The sequence below is a fragment of the Pteropus medius genome, unplaced genomic scaffold (assembly GCF_902729225.1).
Source record: "Pteropus medius unplaced genomic scaffold, Ma_sr-lr_union100, whole genome shotgun sequence".
Classification (NCBI taxonomy): Eukaryota; Metazoa; Chordata; class Mammalia; order Chiroptera; family Pteropodidae; genus Pteropus; species Pteropus medius.
The window spans coordinates 21,756,539-21,780,306 of NW_024340692.1; the positions used below are offsets into that span (position 1 = coordinate 21,756,539).

At 38.8% G+C, this 23,768-nt stretch overlaps 1 protein-coding gene across 3 annotated transcripts in view; it reads left to right on the forward strand.

Moving 5' to 3' along the window:
• Window positions 1-15,088: 15,088 nt before the first annotated feature.
• GCNT1 (glucosaminyl (N-acetyl) transferase 1) overlaps window positions 15,089-23,768 on the forward strand; it is a 30,688-nt gene continuing 22,008 nt past the window's right edge. The window contains exons 1-2 of one of the 3 annotated variants that reach the window (XM_039844215.1): window positions 15,089-15,225; window positions 15,958-16,086. The gene's annotated coding sequence lies outside the window, so the exon portion shown is untranslated. Of the gene's footprint in view, window positions 15,226-15,957; window positions 16,087-22,503; window positions 22,525-23,768 lie in introns of those variants that run through there. The other 2 variants (XM_039844386.1, XM_039844563.1) reach the window with 2 other exon arrangements.

A 23,768-nucleotide genomic window follows, 5' to 3' on the forward strand; every position in this document is an offset into this window, starting at 1 on the left:
ATAGTATCTTTTGCCAATCGCCTTCACCCTTGAAGGAAACCACACAGAGGGCAATATCAACTTTTTATATGCACATTTTAATCAAGCAGTGCCACTTCTGGCAACTCATTCTACACACACGTTTCATACACGTATAAGGATATTCACTGCAGCACTGTTCGTAATAGCAAAAAACTACAAACAACCTAAATGTCCATTAGGGATCTATTTAAATATCATAGTAATCCCCCGTGCTGTGCAGACTTTGAAAAACAATGAAAACAAAGAAGCTTTCTATAAACTGATGTGAAGTGATTTCCAAAATATGATAAGTGAAAAAAAGTAAGGTAAAGAACAAATATTCTACATAGGCATGGCTAAATTGTTCCTTTGTGGTTCAAGGGAGAAGCTGATCAGTGATATATATCTTCAGAAGCAGGCGAAGGATACACATTCAATAAAATGCTCAGAACATCTCTGGAAAGATACCAAGGGGCCGGGGGTGGAGGAAAGGTAGGCAATCCCCTCAGAACTTTCAATGGTGGTTGTCTCTGAAGGAAAAGTGGAAGGATGGAGATACCCTTGTACATATTTTGAATTCTGTATCTGTGCATGAATGGCATTCAGAAAAAGAATACATTGAAAAAATAATAATAAATTTCTTGATAGGAAAAAAATTAAGGGAGCCCTTACAAGTTCTTAAGTAGAAGAAAGATATAATAAGATCAAAACTGTGTTTTAAGATTAATCAGGTAAGAATTGTTACACATTAAGTGAATTGAAAGAGAGAGTTACAATGGAGATCATCAAACTATTAAAGTATTCCGTGCTTGAGGGGTTAATGGATCTAGATGAGAGTGGAAGCAAAGGGAGGATAAGAGCTTGAGACCAGACCATTTGGCAGAGGTTACAGAGAAACCTGTTTTAGTTTAATATGAGAAAGAGGAGTGTAAAGATTAGAGCTACTGAAGGTGGAATAAAGATGGAGAAGTACGCATCATGGATTGTGTTCATAGAGAAGCTGGACAACTATATGATAAAAATGTTTTATGCATGAATCAAGGATTCATCAATGAGTGGGTCAGACTAGATAGTGTCTAACATCTCTTCCAACCCTGACATTTTGTGATTTTATGACATAGATCCTTAGGAGGTATTCAAAATTCACAGAAAGAAGGAATTAGAATAGTGAGAAAATAGTTTTGAGGAAGGCAGGAAATGTATCAACTTCAAAAAATGAGTTTAGCGAATGAGAATTAGGATTGAAGGATTAGGTAGCAGTGTTATATGTTGCTGGGAAATTGTGAAAATGATTGGATTTGACAGAAGGACAGAGTTATACGAAGCTTTCACTGAGTTGAGTTGTTGCAGACCTTTAAGAGTAGTTGTGTATGTGTGTGTGTTTTAATAGTTTGTGAGTGATGAGAAATCGTTCAAATGGACTCAGTAGAAAAAGAGTTAGGAAATAGAACGGTTAATAGAACCACTTACACATACACTGTGTCACTTCTAAGTGGTCCCACAGCTGACTGATGCTTTATTTATTTTTTTCAGTCTTTTTTCTCTCTGTGATTGATTTTCTATCACTGTTAGAGTTTCTATTGCTGTGTCTTCAAGTCTACTAATCTTTTCTTCTTCTCTCTAAGCTGCTGTTAATTTTAGCTAGTGTATTTATTCATCTCAGATATTTTTGATCTCTAGAAGCCCTGTTTTAGGTTATCCATGTTTGTACTAAACATGCTCAGTCTTTTTTTCTACCTTCTTAAACATGCGGAATATAGTTATAATAACTGTTTTAATATCCTTCTAATCACCATTTTAAAAGATCTATTTCTATTGATTGATTCCTCCTCCCCCCCTGCCCCGAACACCCTCCCTTTTTATTATGGGTCATGTTATTTGGCTTCTTTGTATGCCTGGCAAATTTTGATTGGATGACAGATATTGTGAATTTTGCTTTGTTGGGTGCTGGTTATATTTTTAGTCCTACAAATATTCTTGACCTTTTTTGGGAACATAGGTAAGCTATTTGGAAATAGTTTGATTCTTTTGAAGCTTGCTTTTATGCTTTGCTATGCCTGACCAGAGAAGCCTTAAGTCTAGGGATAGTTTTGTCCACTGTGTACTTTAGGTCTCTTTAATTACAAGAATTTTCACTCTGGCTGGTGGGAACAGGCACTGTTCTCAGCTCTTTCTGAACTGTGAGATCGTTTCCTCTGCTCCTTTCAGGTGGTTCTTTCATGGCCTCAGTTGGGTGTGTTATGTGTCATTGACTTGGCTCCAACTTCTGGCGACCCTGTGAATGAGTAATGTCCACGATGTCCTGTCCCCAACAGCTCTGCTCAACTCCTGTAGACTCATGCCTGTGGCTTCTTGTATGGAGTCAATCCACCTCATATTTAGTCATCCTCTTTTCCTTCTGCTTTCTATTTTTCCCAGCATTATTGTCTTTTCTAAGGAATCCTGCCTTCTCATGATGTGCCAGAAGTAGGACAATTTCAGTTTTGTCATTTTTGTCTCCAGTGATGTTTCAAGCTTAATTTGCTCTAGGATCCACTTGTTCATCTTTCTGGTGGTCCAGGCTATCTGTAGAGCTCTCTCCTTCAACACCATATTTCAAATGAATCAATATTTTTCCTATCAGCCTTCTTTGCTGTCTAAATTTTGTATCCACATATAGTAATTGAGAATATGAGGTGTGGATGATCTTAGCTTTGGTCTCTAATGACACATCTTTCTTCTTGGTGATCTTTCCTAACTCTTTTATTTCTGCCTTTCCAAGTCTCAGCCTTCTCTTGATTTCTTGGCTGCAATATCCTTTGGAATTGATGACTGAACCAAGGTAAGCAAAATCTTTACCAATTTTAATGTCTTCAGGTAATTTCCTCAGAAAAACAGGTTTTTAGCCAAGGGCTTGAAGAGCTCCCTCTGCAGAACTTCGGAGCTCTCTCCCCATGCTGTCTCCTTCTTTCTAGTATTCTATCCTGTGGAGTCTAGTACCTTGGCCTCCCTGGACTTCCAGCTCTGTTTCTACCTCTTGAAGAGCCTGCTGAGCCCCTCTCTGAGCTGCAGACTATAAACATCTCCTAGGGCGATCATAAAGCTCACCTCATTTGTTTCCCATTTTTCAGAGATCACTGTTCTGTGTTGCATGATGTTTAATTGCAGAAAACGATGATTTCAGAAAGAGTTTTAATATATTTTGTAGGATTTCTTATTTGTTTCAGATGGGAAGTATTAAAACACAAAATTTAACTGAATACAATTTTAAAATCTTGCTGGCTTTATTTTATGATTCATGAATCAGGCATCTAATCTAGCAGATAGGAAGTGGCTCCAAAAAGCTGTATAAAATGAAAGACTTTTATAAGCAGAAGGGAGAAGGAACAAGAAAGTTGTACCAGGCAAGAAGTGGATTGGTTATTGCAAGGTTGTTTTCCTTTAGGGGATAGCAGGAGTCTAGCAGATGGATTACCTAATGCTGATCAGGCAATTCCCAATCAACTAGTGAAGGGGAATAAATTTACTACCCTAAAATATGTCTCTTTGACATCAGGACTATTTTGAACTAAAGGCAATCAAAACCCAGTAGATTCAGGAAAAGCTCTTTACCTCCCCCTCAACTGCCTAATTCTACTTTTAAGAAGGGCCTATTCCAGGAAGAGAGCTTTTACCACAGATACTTAGTTACCTAAGAAACTTACCTGCATGACAGGTCAACCTTGTTTTCCAAACATCTACTCTCCCCACCATGAACGCTCTTCTTCCCTTTTATATCCCCAGAGTCCTACCCCGTTTCCTTAGCTCAGGATGTTATATAACCTTCAATTACCTGGCTGCCTTTGGGTCTCATATTTTTGTGGAGCTCTCGCATGTATGAAATTAATTTTTTTTTTCTGTTAGTTTGTCTTATGTCAATTTGATGATTAGACCAGCCAAAGAACCAAGAGGGATAGAAGGAAAATTTTTCCGACCCTACACTTGTTTAAGATTCCACTTTTGGGAGAGCCAAAATTGTAATTAAGTCTTGGTTTGGTGATGGGACTTAGCATTAGCAACTGCATTTTGAGCGTATTATCTAATTATTAACAGAAGATAAATTTGATCCCTATTACTCCCTCTTCAATGGAAATGGAAGCCTATCACATCAGTCTACCTATTATCTTTATTTTAGATAATGCTAGCTAATGGTATTGGATTTTCCCATGGTGCAAATTAATTATATTATATTTACTTTTTATTTTTTAATTATATTTACTTTTCACATCTAATGTATATAAAATCTAGAGCTGTTTTTTATCATGTTTCTCAACTATTTTGTTTACACATTTGGTTTTGGCTTCTATCACCAGAGGGCGCCTCTGTCACATTCAAAGTCCTACACTTGAAAGTCCGTATTAAACAATTTTTTTTATCTGGAACGTTTGTGTTCATTTAGCATGAGAATTTTAGTGCTCAGTTTGAAATACTTTGTGAGCCTGCTTGATTCTTCTGTATCCTTTAACAGGTCAACCCACTCTCCCTGGTTCTGGGGACTCAGTGTTAATTTGTTTCTCCTCCACACTCTCCAAGCCTTTCTCCTGCCTTGGCTCTCTGCCAGTGCCTCATAATTGTAAAAATTCTCCACAATTTCTCCTAAGCCCTTTCACTCTCAAAAAGGTGCATTTAATGTCATAGCTGCACTTGCCATCCTTTTCCAGGTGGCTTCTAGATAGGAAATACTAAAGTCCAGGCATATTTTCAGAAGCCGAGAGCTCTGCTCCTTGAGAGCTCATCATCACTGCAAACTCAATATCCTGCCCAACATATGCTTTCTCCTTTCTGTTTATCCCTTCTAGTCTTTTGAAACAGATGTTTTTAAAAAATCAACTTTATTGAGGCACAGTTTACATATGAAGGGGAGCAGAATGTTTCATCCCCAAATATACCTGTTTGGCACAAGGGTTATCCTGAACTGGTTATTTTTAAGAGATAGCAGACATAAGAGGAGCTGTGAAAACTGAGTAGAAGTTGCCTTTTTGTAAGACTTTTAAGAGATTTATAAGAGAAATCTCCATTTGTAAGGAAGTCTCCTTCTCTGACCGGGAAGAAAGGGTGACTAAAACTCTAGAAATTCTTATCATTGGAGAAGGCACTGCATGACAACTATAACCTTGTTTACTGTGCTTTACCTGTCAACCTTTCATAACTGCACCACCACCCCCCCCACCCTCCACCCCGCTCCACTCCTACATCTTTCTTTTATCTTTAGTTGGAGATGGTATTTAAGGTGGTGGCTTGAGCCATTTCAGGGAGTTACTCAATTTTCTCTCACATATGCAGGAGGTATACAAGTTATTAAACTTCTGTTTGTTTTTTTCTTGTTAATCTTTGTTTACAGGAGTGTCTCAGCCGAGAACCTAGAAAGGTAGAAAGGAAATTATTTTTCCTCCCCTACACATACAATAAAATGTATCCATTTTAAGTGTATAGTTCATTGAGTTTTGAGAAATGTATATACCCATGTGATCACTACTATGATCAAGATAAAAAACATTTCAATTACCCCAAAAGGTAAGTTCATCCCCCTGAGCCCCAGGCAACTATTCTCCTGTCACTACCAATTAGATTTACCTGTTCAGAATTTTGAATATATAAATATGAATCAAACAGTATGTGCTCTTATGTACTTGGCATCATCACCTCAGCAGAAGGTTTGTGAGATTTATCCATATTGTTGTATGAAGCATTCTTTTTTTCTTTTAACTAAGTAGCATTCCATTGTATAGATATGCCACAATTTTTTTTTTTTTTAATCCACTCAGACAGGTACTTCTTTTTTTTTTTAGATGAGGCAATTCTTGGTTGACCTCACAGATTGCAAGGACCTTGTCAGTTTACAATCCCTTTTTATTTTGTATTTCTTACGCCTATAGCACCTGATCTTCCTAGGAAGTACTAACCAGGTCCAACTCTGCTTAGCTTCCGAGATCAGACAGGATCGGGCTAATTCAGGGTGGCATGGCCATAGACCAGGTACTTCTTTTAAGTTTTTTTTTTCTGGTAAACATCATGGTAGGCATCTGCTCAATGTAAATTTTTTTTCCCTTTTTGAGACAAATGTTAGATTTACTACTGGCTAGTTTATTTATTCATGTATTTTATATTTTTTCAAAATGGAAATATGTTTTTAAAGCTATAATAGTTGCAAAAATGTTTCTATGTATATTTTTCTTTGCTCAAACATTTAAGAAGTAGGATGTAAAAATCCCTGGAAATGACTGCATATGCATTATTTACTTACATCTCTGATCAAGAGTAATAATACATATAGTGATTGTTCTTGCTTTTTAAAAAATCTAATGATATAGTAACATTACTTTCTATGACAATATAGCGTGATATCCCCATCAGTTTTTACAGCTACATGATATCATCACAACATAACCATTTTTCTATTGTTGGCGTAGGAGAAACTTTCCCATTTCCCTCTTGGTTCTGGCTGGTCAAATAATTCAAATGGCATATAGCAGATTAAGAAGAGAAAAATCAAGTGTTTTTTTTCTTTTCTTTTTTTTTTTTGTTTGTTTGTTTTTCTTAAAATTTTATTTACAAAGACAGTGGCCACCCCTATTCTAGATCACTAGGCTCATATCCACAACCATTAGGTTGGTTTAGAGTATGAAGTTTTTTTCCAGGGGTCAGAGCAAGGAGCCTGAGGCACTACTCATCCTGGTGTTTGTCCTCAAGTGGCTTGCATATGAAAAATCAAGTTTTAATAAACACATACGAGGAATTTACATAAGTGTGAGAATGTCACTTGTGAAAATGCCAAAGACAGTACAGCAAAATGAAGTATACATGTATTCAGAACTAAGGAGGGGGAGACAAAGCAATTTACAGAGAGATAAAAAGTGTTATTGTTTATTAAACAAATGTGTTTTCAGGCATCTTGAAACCATAGGACTCAGAGAGGACTTTGATCAAATGGGCCTTTGTAGGTTCCTCCCTATCGCCGCCTTTTCATATGAACAAATAGTCATCTATGATGATAGCTCCCTTCCTGGAGCAAGTCCTTTATCTAAATTCAGTTAGGCAGTAAGAAGGAAGACCAAAGGTTCTTCCTGAGCCTCTTGGCCTTGTTTTCAGCTTGAAATAATCTCCATGCCAGAGTGGCACATCTTAGGGTGACTCATTCTGAAGCCCTACACTATCAATGAAACTAGTTTTAAAAACATAGTGTTCCAGTGAAACACCATACATTGTTTATAGCATACTGTTCTGGGTTATAAATTCTTGCCCCATTAATTGTCTTTGCGCTATTTCTAAAAATAAAGCAACTGGCAAGAAAATGTGTTTATGTGGCATGCAAAAATGAAGTCAATCCTAAGTCAAAGGGGCAGTGGAAGACTTTAGAAGTAAACGTATGGGGCAACATGATTATAAAGAATCATAACTCTTTCAAAAATGAGGAGACTTCTTTAATAATCAAGAACATGACATAATCAAGAGTCAATCTTAGACACAGGAAATTACTCTAAGACACAGAATCTTTGCCTTTGACGCAGATTACTCAGAAGGTAAAGAAAAATCTCTTTACAATCTCTTATCAAGAACAGACCAGTAATTCAAGAAAATTTTGTCATTTTAACAGAAGGAACACCAAATTCTGGTTTTGTATCAATATAATATTTGATACTAAAGTTTAAAAAATTCTTATAGATGAAGCCGTCAAATCTTAGCCAGCTTTGACAATAACAAACAAAATTCCCTCCCTGAGAACCTTCTACAACATTTTATATCCTTTCTAACTTTGCCTAACACTTTTGTTCATCCAGGAACAACCAGTCATTTTACTTTAGGACAAAGTTTACTCTCCTTTAAAATAAAGTACATCCTGCAATCCTTGCATACCAAGTTGTTCCTTTTGGGCATTATTTCTCCAAATGGAGTTTCGCCCATGGTTATGGGCTGACTTGCATTCTAAAATTCATATGCTAAAGTCCTAATCTCCAGTATCTCAAATGTGACTGTATTTGGAGATAGGGTCTTTAAAAAGCTAATTAAGTTAAATGAGTTCATTAGAGTGGGCCCTAATCTAATATGACTAATAAGAAGAGGAAATTAGGATACACACACAAAGGAAAAACTAAGTGAAGATATAGGGAGAAGACAGTCATCTACAAGCCTAGGAGAGAGGTCTTAGAAGAAGCCAACCCTGCTAACACCTTGATCTTGGACTTCTACCCTCTAGAATTGTGGGAAAATAAAATTCTGTTGTTTAAGTCTCTGGTATTTTGTTATGGTAGCTTTATCAAACTAATATACTCACAGAGAAAACTATGAGTTAGATAACTGTGAACTGTCATATACCAGCATACTGTAGCAGACTAGCCACACTTGAGAATATACGTCTCATCATCTTTTTTATAGTCATACATTTCCTTATACAACTACTCAATGTGGCAATGCACATGTTCATTAACAGAGCAAAATATAATCTCTCCATACTATAAAATAAGAAGCAAAAAATTTTAAGTTTACATAAAATTATGTTTGAGAATTCTATATTACTTAGAAATTTAGTGAATATCTATTAGTTAATTTAATTTAGCATAAGTCTAAGATTTTAAGATACCTAAAAGATCTTTGAAACTATTTTCAAGCTGACATGCTACAAGATATAATTATTGTTGAAATTATTGTCCAGATAATGATTTAATTTGGTTAAACACGAATCTATATTTTTATAATGTTAAACACATAGTAGATGTAACACTAACTTATTGATCAGTAATTCTGCCTAAGTATAGGAAGAACATACCCAAATAGAATAAAAATGTATGTTTTATACTTAGTGCTGATAACACAGAAGATTTAGTTGTTTTCATTAAGTCAATATTATTATACTAGTCTCATTTGCCAAAGATTTAAGTAAATTACGTGAACATGAATTTAAAAATTATTTAGGATAGTTTCTATGAGAATACCTTTGAAAGTATTAGAAGTTTAATTTCTTTAATTTCTGGGAATTTTACAAATATTTAGTTTATATAAGCATTAATCGGAATTGAGAACCTTTAAAAAGGAATTTTATAACTTAATTTGGTGATATCATCTGGAGGTAGGAAAATACACAATACATCTACACACATAGACATATAAACATAAGTACATAAACATAAAGTTGAGCACAAATAAGAGTTTATAACTTCAACTTTAACATCTCAACTCATTGGTTACATAACAGAGCTAGCTTGTGTATCTTTTTTCCATCTTTTTATTTTTACCAGGATTGTGTGTTTGGCAGGTAGTTACTTGTTCAATATGAGGCTTAAGCATCTCCACCAATATTTGTGGAGCAGACTCTAAGATTTCCTCTGTCCTGACATGTAACCTTATGGAGTCTGTAGACTAAATTTTAGGCAAGGGATTGAAGAAAGATCTAGTGGCCATCCCTGTGTTTCCAAAGTCTGTGAGTGGTTAATATATCCTAAAATATCCATTGTGTTTCCAATGACCATTTTTAGGCTCAAGTGGTTGTTAGGGTCACAGAGCCCCTCAAGAGCCACGGATAGTGGGAGGGTATATTGTAAAGTCTGAAATTTCAAGTGCTGTTTTGACAACTTTGATCTTCATAGTGTCCCAGAGGCTAATGGTGAGTTTGCCTGCTCTTGCCAGAGATGCCCCCACTTATTGGGAATGCCCCCCACCTCAGCTAGTTCCCGTCAGTCAGATCAAATGCAACGCTTTTGATCCTCAATCTAAAAAATTTTACTTCCCTGCCATCCACAAAATTATTTAAACAAGCCAGCACATATTCCTACAAAGCCTGCCTCCCACAGTCTCTGCGATTCACTCTGCCCTTGAGTATAACCCCCATGTGATTCTGAAGGCATGCAGTGTCCTCCTCTCCCATGCTGTGAGTCTATGTGACTAATAAACTGTTATCAGTCTCATCTGTCCAGTATCAGGTGTCATGTGTTTGGCCTTCTTGTACTATTTAGGGCAGAAGATCCTTCCTTCACCAAAGGGGTGTAGAAGAGGTAAGCATAACAGAAGGGGCCTAAATCCCAAGGGGCTGGAATGGGTAGGGAAGGGTACGATAAAGGTAGATAGGAGATGGAGTCAGTGGAGATGTCAAAAAGGGACAGATCAAAGGATTCAAGGCAGCTGACAAGAAGATGAAAGCAATAAAAAGGAGAAATGGAGATAGTGGGAAGGGAGAGGTCTCAGATGAGTCATTCTGGGAAGATCCCAACTTTCCCAAAGAGGCCTTTGAAGGTTTGAATTAACTTTAGTAAATGTTGCCAAGTCTTGACAATATCAAACTAAACTAGTGACATAATGGCATGTAGTCGGGGAGAGGAGAGGGAGTACTTGATAGGGTAAGAGTTATCTGTGGGATTAGCAGTTAACCCAAAGAAATAAACTTTGAAGGAGCTGGGAAAGAGTCCCACTTGATTATTCCCTGGCCCAATCCCTGTGTTGGGGAACCTGGGGAAAACAGAATAGGTCTCACAGGAGGGCCAAAGAATCTTTGCTGGAAAACGTTCTCTTTTTACTGGAAAAAAATTAAAGCAACTCTTCAACAGACAAGATGTCCAGAGCATTAGTTTGAGAATTGAATTTACCAAAGGATCCTCAAATGGCTGAATGTGGCACCATTACCTGTGTAGGGAAAGTAGAGATCCCTAGGTGAGGTCTAATCTTGAGCCAAGTCAAAGCACCGTTAAACTGTCAAATAAAAATCAAATCTGGACTTAGGTAAAGGGAAGACTTGTTCAAAAGGATTATTGCAATCAGGAAAGGAATTTATTGAACTAGGGGGAAGAGGAATTGTAACTGGGAGAATGCTTCAATTGTAAGATCTGCAAGCTTTTGAAAGGTCAAAAAGAAAAGGGCTTTTCTTTTATAGGGAAGAGTCCACGAGGCTCATAAGAACTGGTCTCAGGGAGCAGGATGTGCAAGTGGCATGATGGACAATTGATCAGGAATGGGATCAGCTGGGAAGGAGCCTTTAGGGATTTATTCTGCATCTTGATGCTGATTTAGGCTGAGGGGACGGAAACTCAAGACTTGGGGAAGGAGGGAAGCCTGAATAAGTTTGATCAAGTAAAGTGAGCAAGTATTTTGTGCAGATTGGTCAGTGGGGACAAACAGCTCAGCTAATCACTTATGACACGAAGAGAATTTGGTTGGTCTGTGTCTGGCCTCCTCACAGGTAAGTAGGGGAGTTCTCTGTAAGTCCCATCTAAGTCCTTTGAGCAAAGGTGGTGGTTTTTCGCAGTAAGCTGTTTCCTGGAACATACAACACTGTGGGTGTGGGGGTTTATTTCTCACTGTCTTCTGAGAGCACAGAGGTTGGGTCAGCATTGTCTCCCTGAGTTTTAGTTTTAACCACAGTTTCATTATGATACTTAAAAAAAAAGGTATAATCATATTAATTACCATTATAATAGCTATGTTTATCAGCACTTCCCTACATCTATAATATTCCCTACATCTATAATATTAGGATAGTCGATATTTGTAATCACGAGTTTACTCCTTGTGTTGGTTATTAAGGTGTATCTCGCAACTCAAACCCCTCCTTCTGTACTCTGTTCAGTGACGCTGTGGCTGTGGCATGGCAAACTATGCTTCCTGTAAGGTTTTGCTAATAGGTGTGCTTGAGGAGACTGGAAGCCTGGAGAAGGGAGAGGGATTTGCTTCTTGATATTAGCTTGCTGTCACGCAGCAGTGATTTTTTTTTCCCTGGCTGCAGAAGTTGATACTGAACTCAGGGGGTTCATTTCGCCTGCACGAATCAAAGCCAAAAGAGACATAGACAGGAGTTTGCAGCAAAGAAAGCAGAGATTTATTTAAGGATATGGCACCAAGCTCGGAGACACAGATGAGTTAGCAGCTCCAAGATCTAGCTCCCCATGTCCTCTAAGGGATAGGTTATATAGGGGAAAACTCATTAGTCACTAAGGGAGTTAGGGTTCTGGGCTCTACTGATTGGTCGGGGCTAGGGTAGGAGGCAGTTGATGATTGCATCATGTCCTAATGTTAATCATGGCATCATTCTGACTAGTTTCGAGAGGATGCTAGTAGGGTCATTTCGCCTTTATGGATGTCGGGCTGCAAGATATTATTTTTAGTTTGACCAAAATTCTGTTTCCATGGTCAACAGACCTGAGGTTTTGTTCCTAAGATTGTTTGATGCTGATCTAAGGGTTTAATAATTAAGAGAGTAGTCGTGCAGTGTGCAGAAGGAAAAGGAAAGAAAAGAAGCAAGTGAGCCCAAGGCCAGTTTGAATCAAGGAGAAAGAAAAAAGAAAAAGTCATTTTAAAGAAGCGAAGATATGCATGGTTACAAAGTTGGTTCCAATTTCTAGTTTTTAATCTACCTTCTCAGATCAAGCGACCTTCAACATTCACCTTCAGAAATACTACCACCAGCTGGGTACCATCCCTTCCTCGGAGGTCTGAGTCCTAGCTCCCTAAGGGCCCTCTTCCAGCTCTTAGTGTCTGATAATCTGTATACCTTTCCAGATCTCTCAGTGGCAGCTACTTCCTGCAGTTCCTATATCTCCGTCATTGCAATGTTTCTCTTGTGTTTTCAACCCTCCATTGCCTGTTTAATCAGTTCCTTAAATTCTCTGTAAGAAATAAATGCTATGATTTCTGTTTCCTGCAATTAGTTATTAGTTATTAAGTTTTGGTCTGGTGACTTGGCTTAACAAAAGGGACTCCATTTTGGCTTATGTTTCCTTTTTTAACAGCAACATAAATTCAAAGATCCAGCTATTATGCTAATAACAAATTTAATTCACCTTTTCACTTTTTTATTTTTAATTAAAAAAATTTTAATATTATTTAAATCAGTATATCCAAAATATTATCATTTCGACTGTAATCAATGTTTAAAAATAAATTTAAATGAGACATTTAAAACTTTTTTAATACTAACTCTTGAAAATCTGTGTATTTTACACTTACTACACAGACTTAAACGTAGTCTAGACACATTTCATAGGCTCAATAGTCACATGTGGTAGTGTCTATTGCAGTAGACAATACAACTGTTGAGTATATGCCAAAGAGTAGAATTGCTGGGTCATAGGATATGCATTTTTTCTTTTCCTGTTTTAAGATATAAATGTTTAATTATATGAGTAGATAACTGAAAAGCAAGCAAATTTGATCATCCCTTTAGAAATTAAAGAGAATATTCTTATGGGCATACTAAGTATTGATGATTAAAAATAAACTTAAAATGTCCATGACGTAAGCCCATTAAGAAAAAAACTGGTCAAGTGAGGATAGAAGAAACATGTGTAGTCTAGTGGAAAGAAGTGACAGGCTTATTTTCAAATATTGAATTAATAAAATTTATGAATTTAATTTATGAGAGTTTTCATAGTATATTTGCTTTCACAATGGCTTTATTTAAGGAATTTAAAAATATTTTGTCTTTTAGTAAAAAAGGTCATCTGGATAAACAAGTTGGAAAAAACAAATTTCAATTACGTCTTTTCAAATTCTGACCAAAATGCAACTCTGGAGTATATTTGCAGAAGATATTTTGGGTTAGCATTTCTGTTTCCGAGATAAAAATATAAACCACAGTTTAAAAGGAGTTCATTCATGTGTTTCCCCTTGTCGTACGTGTTGCACACAAGATTACTTTCCAAAATAAAATTAAAGCAACACTTTCCAAGATTGTCATTGGAGGAGGAATCTCCTTGGGAAAGAGGCAAGAATTACTTTCCCCCAGAATATTTCATTAGCTTCACTTATTATTATTATTATTATCGTTATTATTATTAGCTCCTCTTATGGGGCAGTGTCATCTTGTGCTGTATGGACGTATCTAAGCAGGACGCCCCCACCCCCACCCCATCTAACCTCATCAAGTCCAAAGCTCAAGAAAGTGAGCCTCAGAGACTCGGTGGTTCTTCCTGGCCAGCCCAGCCCTGGCCAGCCCAGCCCTCTGCATTCACATGTCTCCCCAAGCAATGACTTTCTTTTATTAGAATGATATCCAACATACAAGCTTCCAGTTACAGGGAAATCCAACTACTCGCAAGGTCTCAGCTTTACCCTACACCCCAGCAGGTTACGTTGGGCGAGAGCTATGTATGCAGTTAGTTCCTTCATTTACACGTGTTTTGAATTAACGAATGTTATGAAGATGAATAAGAATCTGTTTTGCTCTTCAGGAGATAAAAAATCCAAAGGAAGAAGACACATACACAACATTCCTCTTGCTATATGTGTTTTAACGGTGGGAGACAGGTGGTTACTACTTGGCACCCGATAAAGATGAACTGGAACTTTAAGCAAACAGAATCAGCTGGGTAGGTCTATGGGAGAAGCTTGGGCTCCTGCAAGTTCTCAAGCTTTGCATAATCACAAGAACCCTACAGGAAGAACTCTTTACGGTAAAGCTCTAAGTTTCTAACTTCCCCTTGCATTAATTTCCTTTCCCATTATATAAATACTCCTCCATCTTGGCTGGAGTGTGCAGGTAGCTTGCCATGTCTGAATGCTCTGGGTTCTTTTTCTTGAATAAATCCTTTTGGTGACGAAACGCTTAGTCGATATTATATTTTAGTCACCACACTGCGTTGTGGATTGTTAGACATTTAATATTAGATTTTATGTGAAAATACACAGGAATGTAATGAGCTTTTAAATTCTAAATTTAGTAAGCAAGTCTCATCAGGAAAAAAAATACATGGTCATCCCCAAACTTTATATGATATAAAGAATCTTGGCATTACTTTTTTCTTTTTTCGTTATAAAACATTTTCATTTTTAAAATCAGAAAAGGCAGCACTTCTCCCGTTTCCTGCCTCTGAAGAAGGGGACACAAAATTTTGAAAAAGACCCCACTCACGCGCCCAGCCGCATGTCCTTCGGAAAACTAATAACCAAGGCGAACCAGACGCAGCAGAGAGAAGTATACGGCTGCCTCTCGGCTTCCAGACAGTGGTAGTGCCCACAGGGCGCGCTCGCCTTGGCCTGGAGCCGCGCGTCCCCTGCCTTGCGAGCGCGGGGGCCGGCGTAGCGGCGAAGCGATGGGTGAGGCCTAGGGGGCGGCCTCAGGGGCGTGGCGCGCGGGCGGTCGGACGCGGGCCCTGAACCGGGAGGTGACCAACGCATGGCAGCGCGGGCGAGTGCTGGGTTGGTGAGAGTCTGCTCCGCGTGATTTCTCTGGGAAGCTGCGAGGTTATCGCACCCTCCTGCGCCCCCGGGGCCAGACGCTCGCTTCAGGTAACCAACTCCCACTAGCTTCCCTGCACGGCCGCCCGGCGGCGGCGGGGGAGGGATGGGAAGGATGGGAGGAGGAAACCGGCTCTTCGCCAGGGCGCAGCTGCTGCGAGCGGTGTGGGCTCGGTCTGGGCAGAGAATGCCCAGCCCCGGCAGGAAGAGAACGCGCGGTGGGAATCCACAGTAAGCATGTGCGCCAGGGGCCGAGGATGGCGCGGGGCACCCTCCCTCAACCCTGCTCTTCCGTCGGATCAGTGGTGCCTGGGGCCAGGACTCTGGTGTCCAGTGTCACCTGGAAACCACTTTTTCTGGCCTCTTTCTCGCTGGTCCGCAGAGGGAGTAGGAGCTTAGAAGTCGGAAGAGTTGGCTGCAGACGTGGATAGGCTAGCAGCGGAAGGCTACTCACTATCGTATCCTGGGTGCCAGCGGCTTTAACTTCATTTAATCCTAACCGTAGCCCTGCGAAGAGACACTTCTCCCATTTTACTGATAAGGAAGCCGACACCAGGACGATAAATGACTCTGGGCGACTGGAACCAATGGAAAAGAGACGCTAGTTAGGGGGCTCCAAAGCCCTTAGGCTTCTCTCTGTCTTCCTGCTCCCTCCTCCACGCGCAAGGCTAGGAAACTCGCGCTGCTGGGTCTGTTATGAAAACGGGTGATCGTTTATTTTGTTTTGTTAGCACCCAAAGCACCAAAATTCTGATTCAGAGCCTTACAATTTTTGGTTATTAGCTCACAGCGTTTTCTCTCAGATGAAGAGCAAAACACAGGCACCCTTGCCTGCCACACACTTCTCATCTTTCTCGGTGGACAAAGTTGCCTGCAAATCCAGGCTCGACATTATGGGCTGCCCAAGGGGAGGTAAGTTTCGTAGTCACCTGGCATCCGGTGCACTCTTTGTTATTTCTAGAGGTAAGAGAGTCTTCATTTTTACAAGTAGTAGTAGGACAAGGGGCGAACTGGGATTACTGTATTGAGAGAAAGCGATGTAGTCTGGAGATGAGAATACGGGCCACAGCTTTTTGTGGCCTGAATTTGGTGAGTGGTAGGTGAGGGACTTGGTCAAAGATTTGTCCCCTCCTCTGGGCATTCTGCCCCTCTTTCAGAGCTGTTCTGAATGACAGGTTTGTTTTATAGAGGGGAGAAGGAGGGGTAGATGGTTTTTACAGATCAGTGTAATTTACCTACTAGGAGCCCAGGCAGTTCCAGAGGATTTAGTAACATTTCAGTTCTGGCAAGAAGAAATAGCTCTGTGGATATCTTCTATTGCTTAATGGATTTTGTGCAGGCTTTCAGGATGGTAGCTTTGGGAAACTTTGAGGTCTAAGAAATGGCTAATGCCTCTATTTTAAAAAGCAATGTAAAACAAAGCAAAACAATGTAACACTGTAAGTTGACTTTTACAGAGTTTTATTGGTAGATGAAACAAGTTAATATTTTTAATATTTTATGGTAAGGATTTAAAGCTTACCTGTCAGCTCCTCTGTCCTTCCTTCATCCTGTTCCTGAGAAAGCCCTCCTTAGCCTTGGCCCAGAATGTATACCAAGTTCTATCCTTCACTAATTATAGTTCATTCTTGATTAGTTATAGGACTACTTTGAGTCACAAGTCACTTCTTTTCCATTTGTAATTTAATTGTTAAACATTAAGAAAAATATTTTTGCTGAGAACTATCAGCTCTACAAAATCAACTATCTACAAGGGCTAAGCATAATGCATTGGAGGGCTTAGTGGGCCTTAGTTGGTCTCAGGTGTCCTGCAGAGAACGTGCTAAAATCTGGGTCAGAATCAGCCATTCCTTCCCCACAACCATGCAGGAATTCTGGCCCAGTTTGCCCAGAGCTCCTTTTCTTCCCCCACAAAAATGGCTGAACATTTTTAATGTTTTTAAGACTGTGAAACCTGATTTAATAAAAATATCTCATTTTTTTTCTTTTTTTAAACATAGGAATCATATTGGTTCATGCATCATTTCTTTTCAAATCTGTCTTAGAAACTGCTGTCTATACCTGGTGATTACATTCTCGGGTGAATGAAAAATTCTGACCTATGATGTAGATACAGTACCTTTTTCATGAAATGAGGCGGTAGGAAACAAATTAATACTGTTGAAAATGATTTCTTCTGAGTCTCAATTTCTGTTTTCTATGAAATATACGTTATTTCCGCTGCATTGAGTAAAGTAGTCCTTTATGGGCCAACCAAGGAATTGTGTTACTATTTTTAATATTCATTCTGATGAAAACTATATTCATGGTTCTAGCTCAGGATGTCAGATGCCTAGCTCCTGCCTTAAAAAGGGAGTTCCCAAATGATTGTCCGTATAAATCCAGTATTGGCTTTGAGAAGGCAGGCATGGCTTAGGGTTTTCATTTTTCATTGCTGCACATTTGTGGCAAATGCCATGTATGTTTAGACGATGGCACTTTTGACACATTTGGCCAGATAAACTTTTGTTTTAGGGATTGTCCTGTGCAAAGTAATATGTGTAGCAGCATTCCTGGCCTCTACCTACTAGATGCCAATAGTCTCCTCCTTCTAGTCATAACAACTAAAACATTGCCAAATGTCCCCTAAGAGACACAGTCACCCAGTTGAGAAAGAAATGAGCCAATATTTAAAATGCTTTAGACATTTATGAATTAAACTGTAAAGTAAAAACAATTAACTTTAAATTTCTAATGACTAGAGAAGCTATTTGTAAACTTTAACCAAACATCTGACATTTAAAAAAAAATTATAATAAAGATGACTAAATCAGAACCAGTGTTCTTCATGAACAGCTACATGTATCCTGCCAGGTTTTATCTCCAAAAAATTTTTGATGTAGTTATTAAATTTCTAAAGTTTAAAATGTTGGAAGCTAGAAAATAATTCTACAGTAGTTTTCATTTTCCTCCTTTCAGTATACTCAATGTCTTCCCATTTTTTTAAAGTGATGGAGTATCAATGGACTGTTTGTTGATTTGGGAAAATTGATGCAATCCCTAATATTAGAACCCCAAACAAAATATTTAAAGCAAAAATTTTAATAATGAGACTCAGTGTAAATCATGTTCATACTAGAATTTATTTCTAGGGAAAATTAAAAAGCTTTTTATCTAACAGCAAGAACGAAGACAATCATGTATTTCTGTGGTCTGAAAAATCCCAATTTTATGAAAGAGAGCCCTATATAATGTATGATAACACATCAGGAGAAACTACGTCCTGAAACTATAACTCTCTTTTTCAGACCTTCAGCTCGGGAGGCTGAAAACAAAGCCCTAGTTATAAAAGATGCATCCTTAGCTAGAGATTGGCTATCCATTGCGTCTCTTCCAGAAATTCAACCAATTCGTGAGATTCAGGATGGGTTACATAATTTGTGGGGCCCTTTGTTTAAAACTTACTAAGAATTTCAAGATGGTGACAGACAGGTGAGCATTAAGCAGAGTTCAGGGTCCTGTGTGACTGCACAGGTTATACACCCATGAAACTGGCCTTGGTAAATCTCTTTCCATAGCTCACAAAAGGATTGTGATCACAAATGCAAGTTCAAAGAAGAAAATGTTACCACTGCCACAAAACACCTGAAGTTTCTGATTCATTAATTATACTAATATTTCCATTCAGGAGTCCTACATGTATTTGGTAATCAATGCACTAAGTTTACGAGAAATTCCTCCAATGATTGATTTCTCTTTTGTTAAAGAGGTAACCAAATTGTGAGGGTCATGGATATTTAAGTGACCTATTTATTTACACATTCATCAAATAGCTATTTACTGAGTACCAGCTAGATGCCACACATGGTCAGCTCTGGGGCTACAGCTGGGAACAGGATGGAAGGTCTCTCGTCTTTATGAGCCTTCTAGTCTACTTGCTAGAGGAGGCGAGGACAGACAAATGCATAGTCATACATGCTATCACATTATAAGTAGTACTTTAGGAAAGCATAAAATGTCCAGAAAGCATTTAACCCGGAGACCTAACCTAGTTTAGGGTAAGGGATTACTCAGGGTAGATCTCCCTAAAAAGAAATTTAAAACGAGGCCTGAAAAATGAGTAGGAAATAGGTGAATTAGGGGTTGAAATTACAGGCTGAAAGGGTTGAGACCAAGGCAGGAATATGGCTTGGGATGAAGCCTTTTGGGTCATTTTCAGGATTTTGGACTTTAATGGAAAGGTAGTGGGAACCCATTAAAGGGTTTAAAATGGGAGATGAAATGATTAGGTTTGGATTTTTTTAATGATCATCATTGCTGTGTGGTGAATGGTTTGGAGAGGTGGGTCCTAATGGCATACATGGTGCCTTTGTGCAAACTAGAAAAAGGCTTCCCTTCTGGGTGGACCAGTTAGAAAAGATGTACTGCTCTGTTCCAACTAGGCCAAGCCAGTCACTGCACAGACATAGCCTGTGCAATCATATGCGGCCACCATGGGGAGGGGGATCATGGGATGTGGGCAAATAGAACAAAGGGATGAAATATCTGACTTCCAATATTTATCGAGCATTTTCTAGTGCCAGACTTTTGCAGTCACCCAGGGATGGTAGAGTGATGCTGAATCTGTCAGTGCTAGAGAGAGATTGATTGAGTTTGTAGTTAAAATCTGTAATAAGGTAGTGGTTATTTGGCTATAGTTGATGGAGATATCAAGGATGATTCAAAAGTTTCTGGCCATAATAACTGAGTGGGATAGAATGGTGAAACCATTTATAGTGTTAGAGAACACTGGAGGAGGAGCAAGTTGGCATGAGGTAGGAGAGGGAGAGAATTCCATTTGGACATGTTTGCTTGTGAGACGTCCAAGCGGAATCAAGGAGTAGGCAACTGGAACTCATGAAAGAGATCTGGGGTGGACATACATGTTTGGGAGCTATTGCATAAAAATAATCATTGCATATAAAAAGATTATCCAAATAGGGGTGTCAGATAAGAAAAGAAAGGGGCTGGCCCCAGAGAGTAAGAGCATTGTATTTGGAAGAGGAGACACTGGTTAAAACTACTGAGAAGCCAAATATACACGTAGGATAGGGAGGAAATGTGGGGTCTGGTTTTCTTTATTATTTTTCTTTCTTTTTTCCCCTCCACATGAGATTGAAGAGATTTGAACTTGTTCTAGTACTGCTGGGAAGTTTCTGGTAGAGAGGGTGAGGCTAAAGTTTTGGGAAGGCCAGGTTTCAGAAAAGGTGAAAGAGGATTCTAGAACACAAGTAGGGCATTAGTGTTTGATGGAAGGAGGGAGGGAAAGAATGGGTAAAGATGTCTTAAATTTGGGGGCCGGAATTTTGAGGACTTCTCTTTTCTCTGAAAGAGGAGGCAAAATCATCTGCCGAGTTTGATATCTGCATGTGACATCAGATATTTCATCAACCAATATTTATCGAGCATTGTTTAGTGTCAACATTGTGCCAGGCACATTGGAAAGTATTATTAATGACGTCGATTTCCACTAGGCTTGGCCCTCGTGATATCCCAAGAAATAAATATTTGGTCTTTGTCCCTGGTTCCTGACACAGAGCTTCTAAAATCTTTGGAATTTCCTGAGTGACAAGGGTGATAGGAACATCTCTTGGTATTATATAGGAGCCCCTTTCTATATCTAGTTTGTACTAATGAGGCGACTTAGGTATGAGGACCCTTAGGTAGCCTCAGGATGGGGTTGGTCACCAGGTTAGAGGGTTGGAACTTTCAGCCCTACCCACCAACCTCTGGGAAGGGGGTAGATATATAGAGATTGGGTTATAAAAACTCTTGAGCAATGGTATTTTGAGAGCTTCTGGGCTTCTGAACACTTTAAGGGGGCTGAGAGAGTGGTGTGCCAGGAGAGGGCATGGAATCTCCTGGCACACCACTCCATACTTTGCCTTATGTAGCTCTTCCATTTGACTGTTCCTAAATTGTATCCTTACTAATAAAGGGTAGTAGTAGGTAAAGTGTTTTCTGAAGTCATAGCTGTGCTAGCACATTTTCAAACCTGAAAAGGAGTCATGGGAACTCCCAAATTTTTAGTTGGCTTGGGCACCCACCCCATTTGTAGCTGGCATTTGGGGGGGATATTCTTATGTGACTGATCCCTTAATCTGTGAGTTCTGCACTAAAACTCTGGGTAGTTACTGGCGGAATTGAATTTAATGGTTGAACACCTCGTTGCTGTCAGACTTGGTGGGTTTTAGGAGGAAAAAAAACCCGTCCATATTTAGTATCAGAAGTGTTGTAAAAACAGCTCAGCTCTGTACACTAGAAATAGCCTCTCACTACCTTTTCTACAAACTACTTTCCACCTTTGATCTTGCACTTGAAGACTAAAGACAGTAATGCTCACTTGAAACCTTACTCCTCTGATGGACATCAAAATCCCCAGGGGATGAGGCTCCTGGAGGAGAAGGGCATTTTCAAATCCCCTCCTCACCATGCAGGTACATGTCCAGGTTCTCAGTGTTGGCTATACATTAGGAACACCTGGGCAGTTTTTTAAATTTCTGCCATTCAGGTCAAGCTCCAGACCAATTCTATCGCCTCTCTGGTAGGTGCTCAGATATTGGTATTCTTTGAAATCTCCTTGGTAGTTTCAATGTACAGTCAAGGTTAAGAGCCACTCACCTGAGGGCGTGGCCCTGAGACTAGTTAAAGCCATTCTGCCCTATGGCGCTCTAACCTGTTACCTGGAGTTTACTGTGTTTGTCAATCATGTTTGAAAATGAGACCCAGATCATTGTGATCCAAATATATTGACGTCTAAAGCAGGGTGTGAATGACAATCCTTTGGAATATCGAAGGAAAGTATAAGACCTATTTATAATTTTATAAGCATTGAAGAAAGAAATTAATAAAGGCTGTTGCCAGGGTTGCCTCCTCAGTCCTGTGTCCTGTAATGTGAGTGTGATTTCCTAAGGTAGAGAAGGAGGTGGGAATTCCTTGCCCAGGTGGGGCCCTGCTCGCTTGGCTATTAAGCATATTGTGAAGTATTGCAATTTAAAAGGGACAGGGTATCACTGAATTAATTGTATAAACACAAAGGCTTTAAATCAGAGCATCTCTCAACTGGCATACTGAAGACTTAGTCCTGAATAAGTTACAGAGATAGTGAGATATTGATTGTTTCTCAGACCTCTCCCTTCAGCCAGGCAGGCTGAAGTTCAACAGTTGCCTTTTTTTGATATATGCCAAGACATGAGAAAGAACTGCTGCTTCAGATGGAGGAGCTGTCCAGTCCTTTGTAATGCTCGGGGAGGGAGCCTGGCCATCTTTTGCACTGCCCAGAGCATCCCTGATTCTCTTGTGGGCAGCGCTCAAGAGTAGTTGAGTTTACAGGTATGTGCATCTTCCTTTAATAAACAGACAGAGTTTCCGAATTTGCTGCCATTTTCTGTTTTTTACTGTGCCTATCAGTAGTCGCAGATGCTTTGGAGAGAAGGGACACTCCAAGATCTCACAATGAGAGGAAGAGTGACTTTAAAAAATAATTTACGCTACAGAGAGGCGTTTTGGAAATAGCTATTTGGAAATGTTTTCATTGTAGTGTGAACTTGTTGCCAAGAAATGTGATACAGTTATGATTTATCAAAACAAAACAAATAAAAAACAACCTTTAACAACCTGAGAACAGAATTTTCTATTAAAATCTTTTAAGTGAGGAGTATCAACAAGTTTTTAATTCACTTGTTAAATTTATACAAATATGACACCTGCTGCAAGGACAGGTGATTGAAACTTACTATCTGAATTTTACCGAAAAACTTTGTATAATTTGTAGATAGATTGAAAACTAAATATCGAGATTTAGGTAGTAGAGCTAAGAGTGCTCTAAAGTTTCTCCAGTGTATCCTTGTCACCCCAGCCAGCTATTAGAACAAAATGTTAGAATATACTGAACTTGGAAGCAGATCTTCAAAGTGCTGTAGTTCAAAGTAACTAAGAGTTTTTAAAAATAATGAAACATTTAATATATTGCTTTTATTACAAATACTAACAATTTGTAATGGGCAAGATGTTTTGTACCTAAAGTGATTAAACTAATAGGTTTTATTTCCTCTTTCCCGCATCTTTTTGTTTTGTAATGTACGTAATTTTTTAGTACAGTACTATCTATAAATTTTAAAGAAATATACATATATTGAGGGCACTTACTCAAAGTTTCTACTCTTAGTATTTGTACCAGAAATTTTGCAAGCTTATTAAAAACTGAGTCAAAGTACCCTCAATAAACACATTATATATATAAATGAAAATTTGAGAACTCGCTTTCCTCGTAAACTTTAATTTAAAACTGCCTCTTCCTCATGATAGGCTTTTGTAGTTCATTCAGAGGAAAAGAACATTGCTACTATAGAGTAAACAATAAGTGTTCAAACTCTGAAAAGTAATGAATATCGCGCGTGTGTGTGTGTGTGTGTGTGTGTGGAGTGAGTGGGTGTTTTCTTTTCAAATGTGTATATTAAACTTCCTTTAAAGAATCCACTTAAAAACAAGGAAGTTCCAGAAATCATGTGGTTAGTCCTTTGCTCTCAGACAGGTAAATAAATGCTTTAAGTCACTTAAACACAGGCATGTGCTTT